Source organism: Nyctereutes procyonoides, unplaced genomic scaffold (genome assembly GCF_905146905.1).
Source record: "Nyctereutes procyonoides isolate TBG_1078 unplaced genomic scaffold, NYPRO_anot_genome, whole genome shotgun sequence".
Classification (NCBI taxonomy): Eukaryota; Metazoa; Chordata; class Mammalia; order Carnivora; family Canidae; genus Nyctereutes; species Nyctereutes procyonoides.
The window spans coordinates 33145850-33157935 of record NW_026575121.1 but is presented as its reverse complement, the minus strand read 5'-3'; positions in this window follow the sequence as shown (position 1 = coordinate 33157935).

Genomic DNA, 12086 nt, shown 5'->3' with positions numbered 1-12086 from the left:
AAATGTATTCTTGTGAATCATTAAGATGATGAATATTATCTTACGTATATTTAACCACAATAAAAAAGTCTTAAAATAAAATACAAAGGAAAAAGAATATATAAGGGTTAAGGAAAAATAGGCTTAAAGTAGAAGAAAAGCAAATTTCACAGGTTAAGAGAAGGGGAAAATGGAAAGAGTGAATTCAATATTCTTTTATACAGAAAAGATTTAGTATATGGTAGAGACAAAGGTCACGTGGAGAAATGAGTAGAAAGAAAATAATTGTAGAACATTTTTTTGGGGGATGAAATTTCCACTATGGGATGTGAAAATGAGTATTATAGTAAGGTTGTAGCTTGACTGCTCACTAAGCATTGCCCTCCATGGAACGCCCTAGAGGCAGTCTGCAGGTAATTACTGCTCTGTGCAAGGGTTATAAAGGCCTGACTCCCATGCCTTACTTTGGGACTCTGAAGGGCCACCCAGCTCCAGAACTCCAGGTAGGACTGGCTGAGGCCTCTGTCACTTCCCTCTCCCCGTTCTGTTTTTCCTTTTGTTGAGTCCTTGTTTCTTCACTCTTACAGATGTTTTTCTCTCATGTACTTTCCAACAAACTTTCTATACGCAAATATATACCTTAGAATCTGTTATCTAGAGAATGTAGCCTAAAACAAATATTGGGTTACAATCCTAACCAGGTGAGAAATTCACATTCCTTTGCTGATATAATCATTTGAGAAAGGATAATTTTGTCATAACTCAATTTTGACAGCTGGAAAAACTAGGTTAGATTTTATTTTTAAGAATCACCACCATTAATTTACTTATTCATTTATTCCTCTAATATTTGTTGACTGTCTACTATGTGCCAGACTCTGTGCCAGGAAAATAGTCAAATAAATGAGAAACTCTAATACTACTTATTAAATAATAGGATATCAGTACTCTTCCAGAAGAAACTATAATTAAACCTCAAAGTTTAATTCTGTCAAAGTAGTTATAGTTCTAATTCCACAGGGAATAGAATCTTCCATTAAAATGATCTGCTGTTAGAAAACTTTATATAATAAAGTTTTATTTATCCTTAATAATAAAGGATATATTATCTACACAAACCTAAGGAGAGGCAAAATCATAAGCACAAAAGACAATAATTATTAGAGTATTGTCTTGACTTACTTGTTCATTGTTGCCACCAAAGTTAAACTTGGACATCATATAATTTTATTCTGTTATCAAGAAAAAGAAGAAAATAAATTTAACAAATGATTTTATGCTTTCTCTATAATCTATACACATTAAAAATACTTGCTTACAGGGGTGCCTGGGTATCTCAGTCAGTTAAGCATCTAACTTTGGCTTAGGTCATGATCCCAAGGTTCTGGGATCAAGCCCAACATCAGGCTCCCTGCTCAGCAGGGAGTCTGCTTGTCTCTCTCCCTCTGCCCTTCCTTATGCCGGTGCACATGCCCCCCCCCCCAATAAATAAATAAAATCTCAAAAACAAACAAACAAACTTGCTTATGACAAATCTCAAACGTACACAAAAATTGATAGGGAAACAAGTGATCTTCTCAAAACCTTTAACTACCTTCCTTTGTAGCCAATCTTGTTTCATCTATACCTATATCCGGTTCTCCTCCTCTCATATTATTTTGATGCAAATCCCAGCCATTGTATTGTTACATATGTTTCAGTGTATCTCTGTAAAATGTAAGGACTCTTAAACCCACATTCAGAATAAAGTTACCTGTCTGTAGAAGTAAGATATATTGAGGGGACCACTAAGGAATTGCCCAGAAGAGTTAGAAACTTTCCATATCCAATCAACATGCTCTTAATGAATGTGAGCTGTAGGCATTGAGTGCCAAGAGGTAGCAGGTTCCAGGTATGCAGGTGCTTTGTCAGCCCCTGTGAAAACTTTGGTTACTACTTGTAGTAAGATATGAAGGGTTTTAAGCAGAGCAGAGATACAATACTAATCTCATCATTTAAAAAGGATTACTCTGGTTGCTGCTGTGTTGAAAATGGACTATAGAGGTTCTGGAGCAAGAACAGAGAGACCAGTTAGGATGAAGTTTCTCACAATTTATTGTGCATATAAATCACAGGGAATCTTGTTAAAATGTAGATTATGTTTTACTAGATCAAAGATGAGGACTGAGATTCTGCATTTCTAACAAGCTACCAAGTGTTGCTCATGCCCATGGTGTAAACACACCAAACATTGTTTAACAAGAAATTAAGAGGTAATTACAGACATCCACATGCTAGATAATGTGGCTCAAAATGGGTAGAGGTGGAAAGTAGTAGGGTTGTAAGAAATGATGGGACTGTAGGTTTGGATATGAGGTATGAGAAAAGACAAATCAAAGCTCATTCCAAAGTTTTTAGCTTGAGACAACTGGAGAGGTGGGGAATCATGTAGGAGGAACATTTTGGCAGGAAATCAGAAATATTATTTTTGACATCTTAATCTTGAGATACCTGTGAAACCCACAAATGATGAAAATGAGTAGATGATTAGATGCATAAGTCTGAGGTTCAGGGAAATAGTTAAGATTGCAGCTGAGATTTGTGGGTCTATATACAGCATTTAATGTCATGAGAATGCAGACCATTTAGAGAATGAATGCAGTTAGAAATAAAAAGAGGTTCTAGGAAAGAGCCTTTGGACCATATTACATTTAGGGGTTAAAAAGATGAAGATAAATTAGCAAAAGAAACTAAGAAAATGCAGCCCTGATTAGGAGAACTAAGTTAATGTGTGTCTTGGAAAATAGTATGAAAATGAAATTAGCAAGACTACAGTGGGACTGACAAATATAACCTCATCAGGCTCGGATCTAGGATGCCCCATAAATTTATACTTAATTTTGAGCATTTTAAATTGAAATTGAAATTTCAGGTCATGAAGCTGTCTCAAGAACAGTTTAGGAAGGAGGGACTATGTATTTACAAAGCTGACATAGGATCTAAATAGCAAATCATTTGTACTTAGATTTAGTTAATTCACTGAAACAACTAGACTTCGGTAAATAATTGGTATGCATTTTTCTTCTTATCTGGAAGAGACTGTTTACATAAAATTGTTATTTTGGCACTATGCATAACTTAAAAATAAAACGTCTTTGTCCCATCAGATAGCATGTAATCTTTTATATTGGGTATTACATGATGTTTTTGTACTGATCACCTGGGACCTCTTTTTAATTCTACTGTGTGACCTTGGTCTCATCACCTGCCTCAGTTTCCTCACTAATAGGAAAAATGAATCCTTATCTAACCAGGTCACAGAGTTGTCAAAACAATAAAATGATAACAAGCTTATATGGAGATATCAATATTCTAGGAATAGTGTATGTTTATGGAAATAATAGTAATGAAAGAATCTCCTTTACCCACCTTCTCAGTTGAGTGATTCCTAACTACATCTTATGAAATTAGTATTTTTTCCAATATTATATGAAGGGCTCACAAGTGACTATCTTGAAGTTATTTTACCATTACTTAATCATCTTGACCCATATGAACACTAATTTCACATGGTTCAAGTTAATTTTTCAGAGTTTTTAATAGTAGGAAAGAGAAGATATTTGATATTCTAGAGTCTGCTGGGTTTTCTTTTTTCCATCATAGCAAATAAGAATATTTCTACTTAGTCCTAAATGGGAAGTCTCCATGTTTCTTTTCCATATCCAGAAACAAACTCTCCACTTCTGTCCCTGAGTCTCTAAAATACTCAAGAGACTCAGCACTCAAGACTCATCAGCTCAAGATTGATCATAGGAAGATGGAAAATGAAAGAAAGAACAGGTGAGAAGAAGCAGTAGCAGCATAAAGGTATTTCTCCCTCTCCTTTTCTTCCTTCCTTGCTTATCACTTCTTTTACAACTGTTTTTTTTTTAAAACAAATGAAATTAGCTTTATGTGTTCCAGACTAAAAATGGTAAGTGACAAAATATAATTGGTGTATCAGTCAGGAAAAGCTAGGTTATGGTGCAGCAACAAACAAGTCTCCAAGTCTCAGTAACAGAAAACATTTTTTTCCCCACCACAATTATTTTACATGTTTAAGTTGTTCTTCAGGGGCTCTTTACTCATGGTAATCACTCTGGGATTCAGGTTATTGAAAATACCATCCTGATAAGAGCTTCCAATGTTATTAAGGCAGTGGAAAGGGACACTGAGAGTCATACATGAATACTTAATATTTTTCACAGAGATAACAGATCACTTTTGCATACATTTCTTCAACTAAAAAAATCATTCATTTGTACCTAATTTACCATGTGCCAAGAAGGATGAGCATTGGATGGCTCATTTGTGGGCATCCTCTAGTGACTGCCACTAATATCTAATGAAGGAGTGGGGTGATAATAATTGTTCTCACTCAAAGGTTATTGTGAGGATTTATATTAACACATAAGTTTACATTAAAGTAAGCTTTATTATATGAATTAAAATTTAAAAAATTCATACAATAAGTATTTTTATAAAACTAACAACTTACATTGAGACCATGATTGGTTAGTTATTCTCTGGGAGACTTACATGTAAGTCTTACATGTAAATAAAAGATAAGGATTACATGTAAGTCCTTATCTTTTATTTATGTCATTCTACTTCTAGGTGTATAAAATCATTAATATTTCAAGATAATTTTCATGTTTAAATAACTGGTGACTTCCTTTCATTGATGAAAATAGAGCTTGGAGGAGAAAAATCAATTTTATCACTCCTAATACACACATACAAATTCAGAATGTATTTTCTTATTAAATATTGTTTAGATGGAATGTTAAATCCTCTTGCAAGGAATTATACATGATCTTTATGCATTGTAAATAAAATAACTTGTCTTTGTCAATTGTCAACCAAGCTTTCAAAAATCTATTCCATCAAGTACTTCACAATGAGTTATGTAGATAACAGAAAAGCCATCTCTGTTGTGTGTTAACATATATATACCTCTGAAAAATTTTGTTAGGAGGCAGTTAAAGTCAGTATTGGATAGCAGGATGAAGCCAGTTCCAGTCCACAGACCTGACTAGTCTAGACTGCGGAAAGTGTCTATGAAGGTAAAATAAAAAAACTGTGCAATGAGTTTCATCCCTGTAGACAGTATCAATCTTGATAAAGTTAAAAAAACAAGGCAGGTTTCTTGACCTTGTTTGACCTTGTACTCTTGACCTTGACCTTCTTGTACAAGAAAAGTGTATTTCTTTTGCATTGAATTATCTTGATATAGTTTTAACTCTCCACTATACTTCAGGAGTTCGTTCTAAAGCAAAGTTGTAGTTTGGCAAGTAACCACCAATCATTTGGATAGTAAAGTAGACAATTCAGGTCATTGCATTAAGTAGGATAGCTAGAAATCTGTAGGCCTGGCTGGAATGATGAGAGTGAAGAACTACAAAACCTTTATGCATCTGCACTTCATGGGTTAGATTGCTCTGTCTTGCAATTTTCTTCTAATGAGGTCTTTTTTTCCAGATTATGCCAACCTGAGGCACATAAGAAATGATGTGATCACAAAATATTCAAATCCTAGAAAAGCTTGTTGCTTTTCTAAACTTTATGAAATATGGAAGGAGATTCAGGCATATTATAAACATGGTAATTTGTAAAAACAAATTAGAAAGTAATAATTTTAATACATATAAAGTCAAAGATGAATATAACCAGATGTAGAAAACCAGTAAGAGTCTGAGGGCAATAGAATTTTGCTACATCAAGAAGGGAAAAACCACATTCTCCGGAAGTAAATATTATTATTAGGTATTTTTTCCCCAGAATCTAAGGAAATTTATAGTAATGTATTTTATTCCCAGAAATTAATAAAAATAAATCACACAATTCCTAGAAAATACAGCTTAAAAGTTGCCATTACAGAAAGGAAATACTCTATTAGTAATTATTACCAAGAGAAGAATTTATTTCCTTAAGTGAAAAATAAAACTGGAAAGTCAAAAACTTTTGATTTTTCTTTTTTAGAAAAGGAGTATTTCTAACAATACTTTGATGGGCTGGAAGAGCCTATGAAATTAAAATTTTAACTTTTTAACAGAAAAGATCATTCTTTTTATTGTGCAAAGTTCTTAAATGATTGTAAGATTGGAAAAAGAAGGTCAAATAGAGAATAAATATCATTTCACAGATATAATTTTTTATTACCAAAAAAGAATTGACTGATCTAAATTCCTTCAGAAGAATGCCCTTTGAAAGATGTACATACAGCTGCTACTGGACTGTAAGAAGCTCCCCTTTTGAATCAGAGAAAACTTTATTGTCCTCAAGATGGTGTGTTTTTTTCTTCTAATAGTCCTTTTATTTCTTCCTTGCAATTGAAGATGCTAATTATTATAAGCTAATACACTCAGATTTTTATAAAAGCAGATGTTCTGAGTTTTAAATTCAAATTATATTGTTAGGAAGCATCCTTTTACTCATTTTTCTTCTCCTTGTCCTCCCTCTGCCCTTTATTCTATTTTCAATTCCTTTATTATTCACAGATCTTTTCATAGATTTCCGTCCCTCAGAAGATTATGGTCTTCCAATGTTAAACCACTTAAATCTGTCCTGCTAATGGAAATGCTTTTTTTCAGTGGTTAAGAATCACATTGCTTTTGACAAGGCTGAGTCTAAATTTCCTCCCTCATTCTTTTATGTAGCTTTTATTTTTCTCACTGTACACGTTTTCCCCCAAATGCCATTTTATGGTTTGCTTTCATAATTGCCAATATTATAATACCTGTTATTTATATGATATTATTCAGCTTTATAAAGCACTTTCATTTCTTTATTTATTACATTGTACTTCTTCTAAATGTATCTTTTAAAACTTTTTTTCTTGTGGCAAATAAGTCCTAAATGAAGTATAATATCTTTGTAGGCCATCTCTTGCCAAAATAGTTTTAACTACTTTTAGAATTATATTAATCCTGGAGTTTAAATAATTTCTGAAATATATTAATCCTGGAATTTAAAGCTATAAAGCATGAACTACTATCAAATATTTCATCCCAAAGTTACTTTAGATAAGGTATGTTTGTTTCTTTTTTTTTTTTTTTTCTTTTTTCCTACAGGCTATTAGGGATATTACTAGTTTCAGTTTGGAAGAACGATCCCAAGATGTTAGCTTCTTTAAAAGTTAAGTATTTCTTGGGGGATATCTCTGGCTCTACATATGTGATGGTCACACACTGGATCGATTTTAAAGTGAATGCTAACTTATGAATATAACGTTAATATTTTTTTTTATTCCAGCAGGATTATCTTCTTGGTCCTGAAGAGTACTATATCTTTATTGAGGAAAAGTAAACATTAAAAAATTTTTTCTTATAAAAACAAATTATTACAGTTAATTTTCATTATGAAAACAGAACAAAATCAATTTTAGTTTGTCTATAATAGTGAACACAGCTTGTGATATTTCTTTTATTTTATGAGATTTGAGGAGAACATATTCATAGCTGAATTTGTTATACTGAAATCTCTCTTTAGACACTTGAGACACTCTGTCTACTATTAGAGTTAATGGGAGGTGGAATTAGCCATGATGATGTGTTAGCTGTTGGATAGCATTTTTATTATCATTTTTCTAAGCCCTTTTTCTTATTTCACCCTCCTAAGGATTTTTTGAATTAGGTTCTGTATAAGAAATTATGCTTAACCTTAGCAGCTTAAAACATTTATTATCTCACAAATTTCTGAGGGTCTGAAATCTGCAAGCAGCTTACCTGGTTGGTTCTGGCTCTGGGTCTCTCTCTAGAGGTTACAGTCAATACACCAGCTGGTGCTGTAGTCATCTTGAGTCTTGACAAGGTTGAAGGATCTAATTGCAAGTTCACTCACATGGCTATTGGCAGACTTCACTTCCTCACTGTCTGTTGGCCAGAGACTTTAGTTTCTGGCCATGAACCTCCTCATAGGCTGATTTAATATTAATGGCAAGTGGGAGATTCCAGATGACAGAGACAAAGAGATGAAAGAGGAGATGGAGAAGAAGAAGAAGAAGAAGGCATGATTATCTAAGAAACCATAGTCTATTTAGTAACCTAATCTCAGAAGGGATCTACCATTACTTCTGTTGTATGCTCTTGGTCACAAATCTGCCCTGATACGATGTGACAGGGAACTACATATGGGTGTGAACTCCAACTACATATGGGTGTGATGAAGATCACTGGAAGTCATTTGGGAGGCTGGCTACCACAATAGGCAATCAAGGCATTATAAAGATAAATCACCTGAGGCCCTGGAAAACAATTGCCTTGTTGTAGATCATACACATAAGTTAGTGGCTTTGACTACAGCAATAGATTTTCTACATGAGAAGCTTATGTTTTTCACAAGTTTTTTTCCCTAGAATCATTGGTTCCTACATGATGATAAAAAGGTACCAGTTAAAAAGACTAAAACAATTTTTTAAACATTTTATTTATTTATTCATGAGAGGTACAGAAAGAGAGAGGCAGAGACATAGGCAGAGGGAGAAGCAGGCTCCTTGCAGGGAGCCCCATGTAGGACCGGATCCTGGTACTCCAAGATCATGACCTGAGCTGAAGGCAGATGCGCCCAACCACTGAGCCACCCAGGAGTCCCACCAGTTACTGGATTCCATGAGACGTTTTTCAATTTATGACTGGCTAGTTTTTGAAGTAAACTAAGTGAGGCCTTCTGTATATGTGCCATTCCTTTCAGCCATACACTGAACTAGAGCACCATTTATATAGAAAATGTAATGCCTCCTGTTTAATTTTGGGTCACACCCTCCTCCCTAATTTCATTTTATACACCAGCCAAACCAGAAATTGTATGGAGAGTTGTAACTGCAAAGGCCTTTTGTTTTTTAAAGATTTTATTTATTTATTCATGAGACACACAGAGAGAAAGGCAGAGACGTAGGCAGAGGGACAAGCTCCCTCACAGGGAGCCTGATGTGGAACTTGATCCCCGGACTGGGATCATGCCCTGAGGCAAAGGCAAGCACTTAATCGCTGAACCACCGAGGCATCCCTGCAAAGCCCTTTTATTTCATGAGTGCAAAGATATTTAAGTTATACAAGAGAGCAATGCAAATGGTGTCTTTGAGGAAGCTTAAATGTGGTTAATGTTTTTATCTATGAAGCAGTAAGTAAAAAATATGTGGTAATTAACAGGAGAATTTTCTGAATTGTTCAGTCAAACCATTAAAAAAACAAGTTTATATAACTAGGAACTTACTGTAACCAAATTAATCATTTACTATTTCCATTGTAAGACTCTTATCATCAACACATTGTGTTAGTCATTGTACTCCCTGCTAATTATTGCTTATAACTCTTCAACATCGTAGTTGTGGTCCTCTGAAATTGAATATTTACCTCTCTCAACAGCTCCCATTCCTCAGTTCCTGTGATCCATGTTTGCTGATTCCTAACATTGAAAGGGTTTTCACATATCTGTATTCCTCAGTAGTTTCGTGCATGCATCCACTCCTCTGATAGATGCAAACATACCAGGCACAGGATTAGATGATGGGTGACAATAAAGAAGAAGGCAGACCAATTGCCTCCTGTCATGGATTTTTTGTTTTCTCTGTGGCATATATTCCTGAAGAAATAATTATAGAAAAACGTATTAAAGTATAATTTTAAAAAATTGTACGGTAGAAGCAGATGAAGGGTCACAACATTATACAAGGAGGGGATCTAACCTGATGTGCATAGGGGGAGAGCAGTTGACAGAGTCTCCCTTGAGGAAGTTTATAATGGCCAGAAACTTCTGTGAGAGGATCAACACAGGCAGATGCTCAGGTATGTTTAAAGTTGGTGTTTGTTTTGGACATGCAATTAATTTAAGTGGGAATTCTACAGCCAAGTGCAAAGTTATAGATATTATGTTACTATCCTTTGAACATTACTGTAAATATTTGAGCATTAGCCAACTGTTTCACACAAATAGGTAAAAATAAGGCAGGAAGTTAAGCACAGAATTAAAGATAACTTGATATACTTGGTTATGATTTAAGTACTTACTCATACACTTCATAAACTTTTGTTAAATGTTGTCTCCTGGTAGCAAGAAAATGAATCTTGGAATCAGAAAGTTTGGAGTTGAATCTTCACTTTGGCATTACTGCTTTGGGGAACAATCTGAGGCTTTCTGAGATTTAGTCATTGAGATAATGAAGATAAAGTACAGTTGACCCTTCAACACATGGGTTTGAACTGCATGGATCCACTTATATGAGATTTCTTTTCAAAAAATACAGTAGAACAATGTAAATGCATTTTCTCTTCTTTCTGATTTTTTTTTAAAAAAATATTTATTTATTTATGAGAGACACACACAGAGAGAGAGGCAGAGACACAGGCAGAGAGAAGCAGGCTCCATATGGGGAGCCTGATGTGGGACTCAATCCTGGGACTCCAGGATCATGCCCTGGGCCGAAAGCAGGCGCTTAACCTCTGAGCCACCCAGGCATCCCTTCTTTCTTATTTTAACAACATTTTCTTTCCTCTAGCTTACTTTAGTGAAAGGAAACAGTATGTAACATGTATAATATTCAAAATATGTTGCTAGCCAACTCCTTATGTTGTTGATAAGTCTTCCAGGCAATAGTAAGCTATTAACAGGTACATTTTTAGGGAGTCAAAATTACATGCAGCTTTTCAATTGCACAGGGTTTGATGCCCCAACTCCCTCACTGTTAACTGTATTTAGCAACAGCTGGGACATTGCTAGTCTTTAATCCATGTGGCTATCATCAACATCATTATTACTAGTATTATTGGCCAAGGTGAAAAATAAACCAGATAAACTTAAGCCATAGTACTTGTTACATAATTCTATTGTGGAAATGCCATTAAAGTTTCAGGATCTCAATACAGGACTCTAGAACTACATTTGTAATTATCATTATCCCAGAATACTGGACTACTGTGTGCTCTGTAGAGAATGTGGTAATATATTCTAATTCAATAATTAGAGGTATTGAAGAACCACAGGTTATGCATAAAAGAACAGGAAATGACTAAATAGCCTTGATTTTGGAAACTTGTATTTATGGTTATGCTAATGTATGTAATTAGAAACTACTTCGTGAAACCTGGAGTGCTGGGACTTGGTGGGGAGAAGGACGCAGAGGTTTCAAGAACACTGTCAGCCCTGCTACAAATATTGGCCTTCAGAGCGTTGGTGACAGACAGTAAGCAGAGGTGTGGCTTGGGCAGGTTGTGTTTTAGATGGCTCACCAGGGGGTAGGGGAAGGTGGCCTGAACCAGAAGCAGAAGAGCTGGTGATAGATCCCTTAATAAGGTGGGTAAAAATAGCTGAGGAACTGAACTGATGAGATTAAAAGCATTATTATAATTATCACTTTAATAAAAGTAAGCAATGGTGATGGCCTGATCCAAATGAATGACTCTTTAGGAGACAAAACTGGAAGGAGGTTTGGACGAACTGGATGGAATAAAGGAAGGAGGGGTGTTTAAGGAAATGGATGACTCTGAGATAGCAGTGGTATTGACAGAAAGGCAAGGGCAAATTTAGAAAAATATATTTCAAGCGTAAAAGTCACCCAGACCTGGTGATTAAATGGAAGGGTGGAGGCAAATGACTCACGGAGTCTCTAGGGAGGTGGCACCTCTCTTGAGCAGCAGAGTGTACCTAGAAATACATTTGGAAGGGAAGTTTATAATCTCTGCTTTAATCCCATCTGTTGACTTTTAAATGCTTATGGGACATCCATCTGATTATAACAGATGCGACATGACATGCATCCGTCCTAAAGATATAAGCCTGGAAAATATAAATGGATATGTGATAGCTGGCCATAGGTGAAGGACATCTCTCAGGAAGCATGGATTGAGTGGGAAAGCAGAGCATCCTCAATTTATCCCAAGCCCTTATTCATCCAATCTGTTTGTTTACCAAGAAACATCTTTCAAATGGGTCCCCTTTATTATATTATCCCATGCTAGGATCCTGACCAGGCCCTTTGCTCTTTCTGTCTTAGAGAGTCTCCTGAAAACATTATCTGTCTCTAATTTCCTCCTTTAGTGCCATTAGAATTTTCTTTCTGTAATCATCTAATTTGGTGATTAAAGCCTGGCAAT